This window comes from Harmonia axyridis, chromosome 3 (genome assembly GCF_914767665.1).
Source record: "Harmonia axyridis chromosome 3, icHarAxyr1.1, whole genome shotgun sequence".
In the NCBI taxonomy this organism is placed as follows: Eukaryota; Metazoa; Arthropoda; class Insecta; order Coleoptera; family Coccinellidae; genus Harmonia; species Harmonia axyridis.
Window position 1 is genome coordinate 18,363,927 of NC_059503.1, and position 17,777 is coordinate 18,381,703.

Below are 17,777 nucleotides of genomic sequence, written 5' to 3' on the forward strand. Positions count from 1 at the left end.
GTGGTTTTATATCATAATAAATTTTTTTTTCACTCTGCAACATTCCGTTTAGATGCGGACAGTGGGGTTGGAAAAAAGTGAATTCTGAACGTCAATCAAATATTTTCGGAACAATACATATTTCATATAAATCGACAAAATTTGAAAAATCATGGGTATCGAACCTATGAATTGAAAACTGCCCACAAATTTCTCACAAAAGATTGTGTATAAGGGGAATGGAGTTTTGTGAGAGAAAAAAATATTTTGTTCATTTTCTTTCCGAGACCACAATTCATTAATAGCCAAACCAAATTATCAAGAAAACAATATCCTAAGAAATTTAAGGTATGGACTATTTTTATGTGGAATAATCTTGTAGGACCTTTTGTAATCGATGGCAGCTTAAATGGGAAAAAGATACCTACAAAATGTCATTATACAAGATATACGGCAATGCGCTTCCTAAGAAATTTGGTTTCAGCAAGATAATGTAAGTCTAGTCCTTGAACTCAACTTTTCCTGCACTTTTCCTCAGCTTGGTAAAAACGACCAAAAATGAAAGTACACCTTCTCACAAAAGTTTTTAATATTTGGTATCTGATTCTCATTTTTCAAAATTAAAAAAAATGGTTCAGATTCTAAATTGAAATCAGTTCATGAATTTTCTAGACGACAAAAAAAATGAAATATACCAGCACAAGTTATTTTAATGTATTTGAGATTAGTTGAATTTTTCAAGTTTCATATTTTGGTTTCTCAAGTATTTAAATTTATGAATCTTATTTTCGAAATAAATCATTATTGCTATATAGAAATTCATGTTTGTATCAACCTTGTTCACTTCTTCAACTTGACTTCTGAATGTCTTCCAGGAGTCTTTTTAGCTGGTTTAATATTTAAAATGAGAAAATTCGCTAACTATAATGAATGACGTTTCCGGTCAAATTTTCATTCAGAAAGTCCACTTGACAAGTCCCTGTTCGACATACATGATAAATATGAGAAATATTTGATACAGGAAAAAAATAAAGGAACAATATCAACAATCTAACAGATCTTTCATCCAGTTTCCAAGAAAATCATAATTGGTACGCAGCGAATGGATGTATATTTTCTCATTGGTTTATTATTTCTAATGATGAATCGCTGAAATCAGTAAAAAATTAGTCCCTCTGCTGTAAAAAATATTCTCGTCAACCATAAAGCTTTCGAGCCTCTAGCAAGAATCTTCAAGAAATTCAAGTTGAATATCGAAAAAAATTAGGAAAGTACTTACATGTAGTACATGATGACTCCTGAAATTTTGCTCATTTCCTTTCCTCTTCACTTCCGCTATTCAAATGAAGAACCATTTCTTTAACATTCGGAAATTTATAAGGATATAGCTGTGAGTCACTGTTTCAGATGTTCCGAAATGATCCTGCGAATGATGAAATAAATTGTATGGAACTTTTGAGGGAATATCAAGAGAGGGTTTCTGAGATTTCTCGAAAGCAACTTGAATGTCTCTTTCTCAACTTTTATTCCATTGTTTTTTTTTTGGCATTATCAAACCTCTCATCATACTCACCGATTCTTCGCGAACTACAAGAGCTAATGAATAATAATTTGCACCAATTCAATATAGTGAAGTTCGCTGAAATTATGTTAGAATAGAAAATCCAAGATTTATGAGGAGGTAACTGCTAAAGAGACAAGACTCTCGTTGTTATGACCAACTGCAAGCAAACAAGCAGCATTGGAATGACGCCTTCAAACTTTTGAAATTTCTTTAAATAGATTCAAAAGTAAAATTGGAAATCCTTAGCATGTTTATATCCAGAGATAATAAGCACGTATAGATAGAAAAGTTAATTGTTAATAGTATAGGTAATCATTAATTTTGAATCATTTTAATTGTTATCAACACTAAAGTTTCCAGAATTATTACAACCTTGAAAATTGGTGTGTCGGAAATTTTCAAAGCTGAATTGTGGGCCATATAAAAAGTAATTTCTGTTTCCAAGCTTTTGATCTTATCTATAAAATAATTTGTCAAAATAGAGTCCGTTGGTACGTTTTAACGAACAATGCAGTGCATTGCATTCGTTGGTTACATTGTTTTTCAAATTGCAATGCAGTATTAAATTGCTTTTTAAAATTTGAAAATACGATGCATAACTTCCTTAGAACTCAAAATCATGGATTTTAATCTGCATCAATTGATCATCACGAAATTGAGCCATTAGAAATATTTCAACTTCACATATTCATTCGAATGATTTTAACCGAACAATATTGACGTTGGTAGCTTCAAAATTCTATACCTAAATCAATTTCAATCATGTAAAAATTATGATAATGATTTTTGAACGAACTGAAGTGAGTGAAATATAATATGAAAAATACTCACAGTCCGAAGTTCTCTAGTATTCTCTAATAATTTTCATATGATATAATGATTATTGTAATGGTCAAAAAAATGTTGAGTTGACCCTCAAGGTCTTGATATAGATAACTGCATTTTCACGATTCCCTTTGGGGAGACAAAAATGCAACATTTTCTGGTTCTATATTTATACAGTTAGGCCTATTAGATAGTTTTATGTATATTATAGTTGTTGTAATTAACTATACAGTGGCCTACATAACAGTTCAGGCGAATATTACGAGTTTTTTCGAAAAAAGTCACAATGAATCAATTAATTTGTGAAATTATTCGTCATTCGATCATTCACTTAAACAAGGTGAAAACGCTTTCAGCAATCTCAAAGGCAATAGGATATAATTAACGAATTTGTGTTTGGTCTTTATTTCGTTGAAAAAATTATTGAAGAGTGGTTGAATTTCAAAATGAATTTTAATTGCTAAGATCTCCAGATTCTCTACCTGTCACCTTTTAACTGAAATAAGTTGAGTCTTTGTTCAACGTTTCCTCTTACATTCTGAAACATTTCAATGTCTCAATATTTCGTATTCGCTCAAGTACTTCACTCAATATTTTCTAAGTACTTATCGCACTAAAACAGAGGCCAATCAGAAAATAGCATTTGGCGAAGCGTTCTCAATACATTTCTCTGAGAACCCCTTTCTCAGTGATTACTGATGGAATCATCAATATGGCAATTCAGTGGTCCTGCCAAATATAGATCTGATCTCCATAGCGAAGCGTGGTGAATTTGGCATAGAACGGTTGGCTTTATACCCCAAATGGTGCCGTTCTTCCGAGAATTGTTCAGGGTATTCGAGGCCATCTCTCGGTCAAGCAAAGAACCACCACTAGCATAGAATTTGATGAAATTACAAAACCTTCAATATTATGTGGCACTTAAACCCTATATTCATTTAAAATTCTTGAGGGGGTTCGTACAACCTCAAATTTTCCCAAATAAGAAAATTGGCCTGTCTCGGTATTTTGCTAGACAATTCGTATTTTTGAAAATTTCCAGCTGGACTATTTCATGTGGACCACCCTATATTAAATGACACATTCAATATTTTACTTCCTTAAATTTCTACTTGAATCGGAACTTTGATTGTTTTCCCCCTCATTTTTAATGAAGTCAGACAACGGAATTTGATGGACCTTTTTGAACGATAGGTATTGACGAACAGAACATTCACCTGTACCCACCAGACCGCAAACGGTGGGACAAAGGGGAATACCTGAAATATTCGGGTAGACGTCAAACAAAATTAATCCGAATGCAATATTGAAATGTAGAAGAAGCAGCGTGCCATGAATAATCAAGAGGAGGGGTTCTGAAGGTAGTAAGCAACAATCAGTGCTGCCCTCTCCCGATACACCGAAGACAATGACGTTCGGATTATCAGCCCACGGGAAATCCTCTTGGCGACAGATCGCTGAATGCGAGGAATTCGAGAAAGGATCTCTACATATCCATTGTTTCGCCATTAATTTCGACTCAGAACTATAGTAATTATTATTCCTCATACGAGCGGTTAGCGAAAGGGTTTCGCAAATTAAATCTGAAATCAGATACGGTGCTGATATATAGCTATCGTCCTTTGCATTCGCAAAGCATGTCAGACCTCCTAGTTTCTACACGCTCTCAGAAATAAATTAATTTCTAGTTAAGCTATAAGGCAAGAACCAACATAATTGAGTCATTCAACCAACTTCTCATGTGTTGGGAAATATACAGGGCGTCTTGTGACCAGTGGGACAGGCATAGGGGTTCACGCCTTGGCTTCATTTTCAAGCTACTTGGCTGCACCTTGACTTGATTTCAAGTCAAGCTCAAGTCAAGTACTAGAAAGAAAGTAAAAAAAAAGTAGAAAGAACCGAAAATAAGAACTTTTTTGGAATAGAAACATAAATTAAATCACTATAAATCATAACAAAATAAAAAAATAAAGTTTCTTAATATTGAGAAACCTCCAGGCTTTGTTCGATTTCTTGATTTCTATCCAGGATCTAAGGCAAATGAGGCATCTTATAGATTTGTCGCCTAACCTATTGCTGGTTTTTGTTACTATAATAGCAGTTCTGGAAAATTGTCTTTCAGCAGGAGCTGAAGATGCTGGCGTTGATAAAAAATCCTTGGCCATTTTGGCTAAATTTGGAAAGATATTTCTGAAACTACCAAAATCTACCAAAAGATTCCGTAGGAATGGGAGAAAACTACTAATATAGTCGCACTGGTGAATGTTTCAGTCTCTCGGCGCTCGAAGAATCCCCTTATTATGTTTAAGCGCGCATGAGATAGCAGAAATATATGCAGTGCGACGCGTGCATATCATGGTGAAGTAATATCAAGTAGCTTGATATCAAGTCAAGCAATAAATATCTAAAATCAATTCAAGTCAAGCTCAAGTATATAATTTTTCACGAGCTCGATTTTCAAGTCAAGTAGTTGGTTAAAATGTCAAGCTACTTGGCAGGTAAAGTAATACTTTGCTGAACCAATTTAAATGCAAATATCGAAAACCCGAAAAAAAATTATTTTCGAAATATATTAGGATTATTCCATATCTTTTTACATGCCTGATTTATTCGTGGCATAATTTTTCCTCTCTGTTATTGATTGGCTCCTTATACACAATTGATTTCAGATGACCCCATAAAAAATTGTGAAGTGGTGTTAGTTCAGGATATTGTGTGTCCATGTCATTGGTCCATCGTATCCAATTCATTTTTCAGGATACTAGTGTACTCATCCATACCTGAAATAGTTTAAGTTCTAATTGACAATTTTTGTAGTGACTACCCCTTTAAGATTCGAGGAAAATTGGTCAAACTTCAGTCGATTTCCATCTCATTTCCTATGTATTTCTTCTATTGTTACCATGAAGATAATCAATTGGAGTGACATTCGGATAATCTCGAGTTCAGATCATCTGAAATGTCTCGAATAACATACAATCTCAATCATAATTATTCAATATTTTATTCCATTGTACGAGACAAAATTTTGGTCAACTGAAAAATTTTTGTTGAATATATCAATATAAAAATAATTTCTGCGAGATTCAATACTAAATTGAATTTTACTGAATAATTAATGCAAAATATGGCTAATTATGGATCAGTATCCTATTTCAAATTTGATTCTTTGTTTTTATAGAAAAGGGAATTGATAAAACAAGAGCTTTGAAATTTTAACTCAGTTTAATTAATTTATTAATACGATCCTCGAGTGTTGTGGGGTTGGCAAAGCTCCTTAAAATATTTAATCCCTCGTATTTTATGACTGAAGTAAAAATATTCACCCTCCAGCTGATATTCCAACATAATTATAGGTCCCACCCTGAATATGAGGTGAAGTATTTTAATTGCCCTAATAAGAGATGCAAATCCCAAATTATTATAAAAGTTTAGCTGCGGTTTGTTTTTTAATAGGATTATATTCAGTATTTTACGTTCTGCTAATTGGAGGTTATTATTTCCTGTAATGCTTGTTCTTTTGTTTTAATTGCTCCATTTCGTTGAGAGATAAAAGTTTGATTGTCGGAGAATATCAAGTTTTCATGGAAATATCGTTCGGAATTTTTATATTAATGACTACAGAGTTATTGCGAAAATATGACAAAAACGGGTGTGGTCATCTTTGCTTTAATGGTGGTTTTTTTTTTCAATTTCACCATTAAATATATAGGCTTGAATACTTTTAATATATTTTTCTTGCTTGGTTGAGATATATCATTAAAACTAGAAGAACCATGATTCATGTCTTTTTTTTTAGAGTACGTCTATATGTGTAGTTCATCCTTGTTGAAATCGACTATTAAAGTATTGATTTAGTATTGTTAATATTAGAATATACCTTATGGCTATCAGAAAGAAAACAAGGCCATCCTGCAACTGTCCGAACGGTTTACCGCCGGATAAGGTCTTTTGGACTGCTGCATTATCGACCCCATCTTGTGTTACCTCTGACGGTTGAGCATCGCCGGCAACGATTACAGTGGTGGAGAGAACGTCAACATTGGAATGTAGAATGGCACCAGTTTTTTTTTTCTGATCTCGATTCTTCTTGGGTGCACATGATGGCCGAAGAAGGGTTAGACGACGTCGGAGAGAAAGACGTGAACCTCAGTTTGAAGTTAAGCGTCATGTACACCGGACAGTAGGCGTTATGGTATGGGGTGCTATTGCACATGCAAGTAGGTCACCTTTATTCTTTATTCGAGGTAACCTGACAGCGCTGCGTTACCTTCAAGAAATAATGGAGCCATATGTTCTCCCTTACCTTAACCGGCTCGAGAATCCAATATTTCAGTAAGATAATGCCAGACCTCATGTTGTTGAACTTTTTCGAAGCGACCCATGTGAATTTTTTGCCATGGCCACCCAGATCCCCCGATCTTTGGTCCATAGAGCTTGTTTGGGACATCATAGGCAGAAGGCTTGGGAATTTTTAGCTGAGTTCGAAATGTGATGAATATCATGGTAATTTGTGAGTATCTATGAGAGTTTTTACCCCCTGCAAGACATTGCAGATTTGAAATCACTGTTCAACGCAGGAATTATGCGTTTCAGTTTTGCTGTTGAGTAAGTAAACGATCAAGAAAAAATGTTGCAATTAGAATGACACATCAGACATCACAGGGCCCTCACAAGGGACATCAACGCCCGCGTGCGGAACATTTTGGCGCCCCTTAAAGGGGGGAGGTGGAGAAAAGTACTACTGTATAATCGGAAATTTTTTTTCTTAAGTTTAGTTGAGTATTTAGTGTAGAATGGATGAAAATCTATCAGCAACCTTCATTGCCTTAAGAACTTTATGGTGTTATCTGTAACATAATACATTTCAAATGTGTTTCAAAACTTAAGCTGTATTCTTCTATAAATTATTCATAAAGGCATAAACATTTAATTAGGATTAATCCAGAAATTGAATGGATGTTTTTCTAGATTTGGCTGCTGCAAATTCTTTTATATTATCAATCAATCAATTTTATCGAGTATCTCTTGCTCTTTATCTAAGATTGCCAATGCAGAAAATCATTCTTGAGACATGGTAGACTTCAAATAGTTTTTAAAAATTTTTAATTCAGTGAATGATCTCTCACCAGAAGCAACAGACACAGGACATAGGTAAAGTGAGAAGGATTCTTGAGGCAATACTAAGATTCGGTAGAGAAGAAGTTAGATTATTTTCAAAAATATATTGTAGAATTTCAAGAGGATTTTCAGATAATGAAAACAATCTTAGGGCTTTTATCTCGTTGAATAAATCATTTTCTTTCACGTCAGTCTCTTTTTTTTCCTGTCATCAGTTAGCTTTTGTTGAAGAGCATGACAGCATTTCAATAGATATTTGTCATTTAATTTAAGAATATCACAAATAAAACAGAAAACGTTAACTTTATCTACTATTTAAGGAACTTAGTGTTTGATCAATTATTTTCTAAAAGAAATTTATTTTAAAAGCGATTTTTGGATCTTCTGTCTGTTCATAATCGAACAATTTCGATTTATACTTTCGTCTTACAGTATATAATGGAGAAAAACTTTGATCTATCTCAAGAACAGACGCTAGTTTTCCAGCTCCCGCAAGTTTTTCCTCAAGAGCATTATCATCCCTATAATTTTTGAAATGATCAACTAAATTCTTCAAATGGTTTTGGTACACCTTAATGTCAATCGCTACACTTTGCATCATGTTGCTTACAATATTAATCTGGAATGAAACATCATAAGAAATTATGATACTGATAATAAATTTAAAAGAATGAATATTTAATCAAAGAGAACTTGCTTTATGTCTTGTTTTATGTTGAAAGTATCATTTTCTGCTATTTCTAAAAGGCTATCACATATTTGAATGAAATGAAACTTTAGCATCAATTCTGCTAGACCATCTAGTATCACTTAGGGGTTTTATACGTAACTGAGGATCATGCTGTTTATAACATTCCAATCTTTTTGTGGATGAAGAGAAATATATATAAAGTTCTTTTACAATATCAAAAGAGTCCACTGTTTTATTTTAAACCTTAGCAGCATCATTTTCATTTAAATTTAAGCTGTGTGCAGCACATAGCGCAAAAAATGCCCTAGGATTAGCATCGAGCATGCGTTTTTGTAAACCAATATCTAGATATTTCATGCCGATTGCGACGTTCAGAAACTTGTATAAATTGCAAGAAAAAAGTTTGAAAAAAAAAATTGTTGAAAAATTTGAAAGAATCTTTTGGCGCCCTTTTAGAGTGGCGCTCGCGTGCGGTCCACGCGTTGCACGCGCGGTTGCGGGGGCCCTGAGACATCATGGAACTCAAACACTTCTGAGAAGATGATAGTCGAGAAAAAGGAAAAAGAAATATTTTCTAGTACCAGTCACATATTGTACCTATATAAATATTCTCATTTTCTTGTTGTTATGATCACCTCCCACATATAATTGAATTCGTCATATAGCATCCGCCCCATACTACTCATAGTAGATAGTTAGCCACCTAATATGTCTTCTAACCCCAAATAACCCGTGTGCCATAACTAATAAAGGAGCTGATGAAGCGAAATGTCCCATGTTTAATAACGGGGGGGCCCTATGGAAACACTTGCCATTACATTAATCGATTCTGAAGACAAAACATGATGCAGAACACGGCGTCTGCTGTCACCGACGGTTCTTCAACCCTTCCGTCACAGCGTCTCTATCGGCCCTTTATGAAGTTGCACAAACTGATATTAGTTTGAAATTAAATTGATGTAAATGAATTGTTCCTCGCTGCAAAGTTGTTTCTGATTTAGATTATGCGCAGGAAAGTGATTGTTGCGAAAACCTCTGGAGTATTAATAATTAGTTTTCTTCTTCTTTTTTTGGTGAAATTAAATTTTGGGAGTCATATTGCTCGTGAGAATTGAATGAATGTTGTTGTCTCGGGACTAAACGTTGTAGATAATGATATAAAGTTTTGATTCAGTGAGATGCTGTTCGTTAGAAAGAGTTAGTGTTCGTGGAGGGTAGGTTATAATTCCTATATAACCTCTTTCTTTTCGTATGAAGATCAAGTGATTCATCTCCTGTTGAACTATACCCAATTAGTCAAAAAGAATTTTAAAATCACTTATTTAAAAGTACTTTCTCAAGTGAAATAGCATCTGCCAGTTTCTTCGAGTCGATAACTTACACTAATGCTTGAAATGTCATTGAATAATTATCTAATTCTCTTCAACTTAGTGAGCAAGATGAACACAAAAAGATTTTTAACGATTTCTTTTTCTTGAAAATTCACATATTTTTAAGATTGTATCATTTTGAATCTCATGAATCTCACTACTTACTAAGAAGATTCCGAACTGTTATAAGTATAATGATTTTATATTCTTGAGTAGAAAGAAAAGCAACTGATTCCATTTCAAAAATTAAAATAATTGAAAAAACCACGAATATTTCACATTTGTTCGATTGCTATTCTATCTCATTATCTCAATCATTGAGATAGAATAGTATTCTAGGAGGGCTACTATTTATGTTTTGAGAATTGGCAACACCGATATTGCCAGGTGAAATCTGATATTGACATCGTAAAATTTGACATTTTTATGTTATAAGTACTATTAGGGTTTTGACGTACGATCATAATTTTTGTTATTTTACAGTAAATTCAAAATTTCATCTATGCCAAAATATGATTAACCCGTGAAAATTTTCGAGCTATGAAAATTATGACTTTCGACGTGGTCTAACGCATCTATCAACTAAATTCAACTTTTGGCGATGAAGCACCATTTGGAAGGTCGTCCAAAATCAGTCGTTGTACGGAAAAACATTGAAGCTGTGCGAAAACTAATTGGAGAAGATCATCAAGTGACATATCAGGGTATCGAGAGATGTTTAAGCATTAGTATGACTATAGCATACATAAGATTTTGCACGAATATTTTTGTGTTCGGTAGCTCTCTGCATTTGTTGAATAATACTCAAAAAATTGCTAGTGTCGATTGGTGCAGTAAAATTATTTCGAAATACAACTGTGGCGCATCCAAAGCAGTATACAACATCCTTACAGGTGACGTTTTAGATTTATGCATACGAGGCAGAAAGAATAGGCCAGTCGGCAGTTTGGGTGTTTCAATGTCAAGCAAAGCCAACTAAAGTTGTTCCTTCTTGAAGCATTAAGAAGCAAATGGTGCTATCTCTCGTCACAAAAACTGGTCCTGTGGCAATTATGGCTCTTGAAAATCAAAAGACCGTCAATTCACAGTGGTACAGAACCATTTTTTTGCCTGAAGTTTTCGGTAAATTGAGAGCAACAAACCCAAAACGACGAATCATCTTGCATCATGATAATGCGAGCTCACACACCTCAAATGCAACGAATGAGTACGTGGACACATAAAAAATCAAATTAATGCCTTACAGGCTCCACTTGGCACCGAATAACTTTTTCCTCTTTCCAGATATTAAAAATAAACTTCGTGGACGATTTTCATCACCCAAAGATGAGGTTGAGGCTTCCAAAACGCATGTTTTGGAACCATGTACAATCTTCTGACTGGAAAAATGTTTTCGAATGATGGTTCAATCGCATGCAAAAGTGTATAGATCTTAAATACGATTATTTTGAAAAGTCATAAAAATATTTTGCATCCAAATCGCTTGTTTATTTTTCGTAATCTAAAAACATAAATAGTAACTCTCGTGTCTATAATAAGTATCTACAAGAAATTTTAGAATTCACGGTGGTCATAATATTCTGCTGTAATCCCTAATCCACAGAATCTGTAGACTAGAGTGTGGTTACTGAAACTTCATCCATGTTTGATAGCTTAAAGACCATTCGTTCACTCAATACAAACCTTCCTCCCAGCACGGAAACATCAAATAACGTCTATCTTCATCGGAACTCCAATATTGATAGGTATCTCTACTTGAATACCTCCCTAATTTCAACGGACATCATAATAATCCTGTCCCTAAAGTAGGGACGACCCCATTTAGGTTTGATCCGAATATTGTTCAAGATTTATCAACGTTCTCCATATTATCTACCTCTCATAATGATTTAGATCTCTCTGTGATAATTCTGCAGTAGAAGGGGGGACAAAGCATTCAGAAACTATTCAAAACGAGGCAGTAAACAAACTATCCTCATGTAGTAGTATTGATTTTAATCGTAAGTATTCCCTGTATAACTTAAAAATTTTGTTTCCTCAACTGTAAGAACAAGAAAAGTGTTTGTTCAAATTCGTATTCATGTGACCTTCAAATCGTTATTTCAATGTTATGTAAAAATGAAGGGTTTTCAGTGAGAGTTTTCATTTTGAATAGCCTGCTATTTGAACAACTGTCACTTTTGGAGGTGTCATTTCATGATATTTTACGAGTAAAAACTACGCTATAATTGAAAATGAAACAGATATACGTCACACTTCAACAACGTATTGAAATTTTTATAATTCACTACAAAAATGGTGAAAATTTTGCAGTCACAGTTCTAAAAACTGAAGCACTTTTGGATCGTGGTGAATGACTTTCTCGGCCGGCAATAGTAAAATTGGTGAAAAAGTTGGTGATGTGATGTATTGAAACCGTGTGCATCACTCTAGAAAAACTGACAATAATACTACTGTAGCCACTACTTTTGACGAAAAGCTAGGTTTGTCTATTCCTCGTAGATCTTCGGAATAAGCTACGATCAATGGTTTTTTAAGTCCGGAATTGGAAGATACTGATGTGACGGCGTTTATTTTCAACAAGACGGCGCTACGTGCCACACAAATAACGAAACAATCGTATTTTGCAAGGAAATATCCCGGCCGTGTTTTATCTCGAAAAGGTGATCATAATTTGCCTTCGAGATCTTGTGAAAGATTAGAAATATGCCAACCGATTCAAGACTTTAAAGGTGGAATTCATAAAGATACCCAGGACATATTTTCGCAGATTTGGGAATTTGTCATAAAAAATTTCATGGAAAGGATATGGCGCTGCAACTGACTGTGGCAGTCATTTGGCTATAATCGTTCTGCAGCGTTGATCGCAAGCCTTCCTCTTTATAATGAAATAAACATCCATTGCTCTTTTAAATATCAAAATGGGAACTTCTTTTTGGAAAACCCCTCATTTTTGTTATTTTTATGATAATGTTCATCATTTTCTTATTGAGTCGTTTTCTGATTTATATCAGTGAGTGTCCTACAGGGTGTGCTCAAGTCCTATCAACACGATTTGTTTGACATACAGGGTGTTAAAGTTTGATTTTTTCTTTAATTTTTTTCCCATAGCACCTTCTCTTCACAAGATATTTAACTTGAATTAATCGAAGCGAAGATTTAGCCAAGATTAATGTAGATTCAATAAACTGGTATAATAATCACAAAAAAAGTAGGACTACAAACTACAAGAAACACCCTGTATCTCGAAAACATAGCGTTTGCCGGCCCATGTTTGTTGGATTTTGTTTCCTTGAAATAACCCAAAGAATATCTCATTTTCCTTCGTTCCTCCAATTTACCTTATAAATATAGGTAAAATTCTCTTTCGTATCAATTTTGTGCTGAAACCTTCCATCTACCCTTGTGGATCAGGGGTTCTCGATGAGTCCAATTAGAGTATGAAATCTTTGGAAGATCCCTAATAACCTCTCGACCTTAGCACTCGCGATCGTCAGGAAGCTTCCAGGATAATACAGAACATATGAGCATGACAGGAAAGTATCTCATCATTACAAAGTAGCAAATTCAATACGTTGAGCTCACCGAAGTAGCTTCAACTGGGTTTCCTTTGATCAGTTCCACATTATATTTGTATATTTTTATCCCCATTGCGTAGGCTTAAGGTCCATTATCCTTTATTAAAGCAGACCATTATGTGCTTGGGAGGATGGAGATATGTTCTGAACACCACTGTGGGCATATTGAAAAAGCGATGCGGCAAAAAGCTCCGACGAAACTCGGTGAAGGGAAGAAAAACTTCCTATATGGTGGAAACAAAATTGGAGATGTGATTTTATATAACTCCGATGAAATTCGGTGAACTTTGATCTTTCCATGGATTCCTCGTTGGGAAGGGGATGAAGACAACGTGAGTAACTAATGGAAATTAGTTTTGGATTTATTTCGATCATAAATTTAAAAAGTTCGATTGGTTATTTTGTTGTGATCAACGACCTTCTGCATTTGAATTTGAATCTTATTTTTTCATTGAATATTCTAAGGTATAAACTTCTGCCCTGTTGCATCTACTAGGGTTCTGACATTTCTTGCAAACTACTCAAATAATTCGAATACATTTGGTTTGTTCTCCGAAAGATAAACTGTGGTTTAAAAGGTAACCAAATATAAAAAAATACCATTGGTGCACATTTAACAGCTGAATTTTTGGTCTGCACCAGGAAAATCAACCATCATTGATTGGTATACTCAGTTTAAACGTGATGAAATGAGGATCGAAGACGGCGAACGCAGTGGACCCCCAAAAGAGGCTGTCACCGACGAAAAAATCAAGAAAGTTCACAAAATAATTTTGAATGATCGTGAAGTGAAGTTGATCGAGATAGCAGAGATTGTGAAGATATTATCTGAACGTGTACATCATATCATTCAAGAATATTTTACATGAAAGAGCTGTCTAAAATGGGTGCCGCGCGAGCCCACAAACGATCAAAAACAACGACGTATTAATGATTCTGAGCAGTGTTTAAAGTTGTTTATGTGCGATAAACCTGAATTTTACCGACTCTGTGATCCTGCCTCCGAATACAGTTTTCAGTGCACGGCAGTTCAGGGAAAGATAATTTTCAATCCATCCACCCCGACACTCGTACGGAATCGTACATTACATTACATTACATTACCTTACATTACATTACATAACATTACATTACATTACATTACATTACATTACATTACATTACATTACATTACATTACATTACATTACATTACATTACATTACCTTACCTTACCTTACCTTACATTACATTACATTACATTACATTACATTACATTACTTTATATTACATTACATTACATTACATTACATTACATTACATTACATTACATTACCTTACATTACATTACATTACATTACCTTACCTTACCTTACCTTACCTTACCTTACCTTACCTTACCTTACCTTACCTTACCTTACATTACATTACATTACATTACATTACATTACATTACATTACATTACATTACATTACATTACATTACATTACATTACATTACATTACATTACATTACATTACATTACATTACATTACATTACATTACATTACATTACATTACATTACATTACATTACATTACATTACATTACATTACATTACATTACATTACATTACATTACATTACATTACATTACATTACATTACATTACATTACATTACATTACATTACAGTACATAACATTACATCTGCCGGCTCTGTGTTTCTATCAGTTCAATCTCTCTACACCGACTCTGTGATTTTGCCTCCGAATACAGTTTTCAGTGCACGGCAGTTCAGGGCAAGATAATTTTCAATCCATCCGCCCCGACACTCGTACAGAATCGGAAAATTGTCAATCTAGATGGCGCACCCTGAGCACCCATCCCACCAGGTATTTACATGGAGGATGACACATATAAATGGCTGTTTGAAACGCATTACTGCGGTTCGCAATAAAGGTCCGAAATTAAAAAGTCGTAACGATGCTTGCGGGCCAACGGAGGGGTTGTAATTCACTATTAAACTCCGCCAACGGCGTCGAAATGTTATCTCTCCGGCCGGACATTACTTGTATTAACTTCGGATTACTGGTGGAACTCGTAAAATTTTACTATGTTATATGCGTTTTCCTCATTTATGGTGGTTGGATAATTGCAAGCGAAATATTATGGAAGGTGAATGATTTTGTTAGGGACAAAAATTGTGATGACTGCTTCTGGACAATCCTCAGATATTTTTCTGTTTAAGGTCCGTAATTTAGATTTCCTACGCCTCTTTCTTTATTCCATTTCTTCTTTTTTGTACTGTTGTCTGATCGGAAGGCTTTCCTCCCTACTTCCTACTGTCACTTTTTTCTTGTATTTATTTCTTTGAAACAGGTATTATCTCTTATCTGTCATTCTTATTTTGATTTGTATTATCTTTCTCAATTCCTTATTCTCATACTCTTTCAGCGTCTCTATTGTCTTCTTCCTTTGTTTGTTGACGATTTCCTCAATAGTTTCAATTTTCAGTTCTTCTCTAATTTGTTGGTTGGTTATATCGGGTGTCCCAAGGTGAGTGGCCTATTAGATTATTATGGAAACTATTGATGGTAAAAATTTCAAATTTTGAGGATAGATATTTGGCCATATAAGGTACATTTTTTGAATAATTTCACATTTCCAGTGTTGCCGGATGTACGACAATTTGGCAACAACTTTGTTATTTTGAATAGGACATCCGGTATTTCTATTTTTTTTATGATACTCCATAAAATATTCAATCTATTCCCTCTTACTTTTCCATCCCTATCTTCAACGGTTTTTGAGTTATTAATTATTTTTCGAAATTTTAGATCAAATTGGCGTATTACGAAAATGACTCTAGTTCGCTCAATATTTGAGATTTAAGTCAGAAATTTTGCAAGTCGTTAGATATTGATCTGATCTGTGTCACTGCTTTTGAATTACGGTTGTCAATAATACAGGACGAACCAAAAAAATTCATCATTTGCCAAGTTACAAAATTGTGAAAAAGTCTATTTTTTCAAATTAGACACCTAGTATATTTTTCAATTTTTGGAATCAGTACAACACACTCTACAATTTTTCTATTCACGTCCCTATACCTATCACAACTGGATTCCGAGTTATATGCGTTTATTAGATTTCACATTGATTCAATAAGTGTTAATTTCTTTTGTATTGTTATTTTCTCTTTGTCGTTCATAGATCGATATATCAATGAATCAGTTCAATCCATAAATGTCAAAATAAACAATTATTGCCTAACAGGTGTTTTGTTCCGAGGTTTTTCTATAAATAATGGCTCAAGAAAGATATACACATATAACGCATATAACTCGGAATCCAGTTGAGATAGGTATAGGAACGTGAATAGAAAAATTGTAGAGTGTGTTGTACTGATTCCAAGAATTGAAAAATATACTAGGTGTCTAATTTGAAAAAATAGACTTTTTTACAATTTTGTAACTTGGCAAATGATGATTTTTTTTTGGTCCGTCCTGTATTATTGACAACCATAATTCAAAAGCAGTGACACAGATCAGATCAATATCTAACGACTTGCAAAATTTCTGACTTAAATCTCAAATATTGAGCGAACTAGAGTCATTTTCGTAATACATACGCCAATTTGATCTAAAATTTCGAAAAATAATTAATAACTCAAAAACCGTTGAAGATAGGGATGGAAAAGTAAGAGTGAATAGATTCGATATTTTATGGAGTATCATAAAAAAAATAGAAATACCGGATATCCTATTCAAAATAACAAAGTTGTTGCCAAATTGTCGTACATCCGGCAACACTGGAAATGTGAAATTATTTTAAAAATGTACCTTACATGGCCAAATATCTATCCTCAAAATTTGGAATCTTTACCATCAATAGTTTCCATAATAATCTAATAGGCCACTCACCTTGGGACACCCGATTCATTTAGCGTACTTCGCAACTGATCCTTATTATTGTCTTTCGTATTGTACCAGGTTACTCCTACATACGTAATGCTTGATATTAGCACTATTTTTATTATCTTCAGCTTGTTTTCTAAGGAATGTTTACTTTTAGGGTTGAGCAGCGGGTACAGTCTCCTGTGCAATTGCTTTGCCTTTTTTCTGTTTTTTTCTATTTGTTTGTTAAAATTCATTCTTTCATCTAGTATTAATCCTAGATATTTTGCTTCCTTTTTCCATTCTATCGTCTGGATGTCTATTTTGACGTTTCCTGCTTTCTCTTTCTTTACTGTTGTTCCTCCGAAGTAGATTGCAACTGTTTTCAATGTATTCATTTTGAATCTCCATTTCTTGAAGTTTTTTATCAGTTCATCTAGGTCTATCTGTAACTGCCTAGTGATTGTTTTCCACATTCTACTGTGATAGTATATGGCAGTGTCATCTGCAAACTGGGCTATCTTGCATCTATTCAATTTCAGAATAATCCATAGAGTAATAAACATAGATAGAGGAAGTATACGCAATTTTTAAATGTCCCCAACATGGTTAGATAACGTTGTCGGATTGTGATATATTCTCAAATCCACAATTTTACTATATCTTTATGAATGTATATAATATTGAATGAAATATATTTATTTCAGTGATTCCCCATTAAATATGTAAATTTGGATGTTTTTTTGGATGTTTTCGATTACCCAAGGGATGAAAATTGCACAAAAAACTATTTG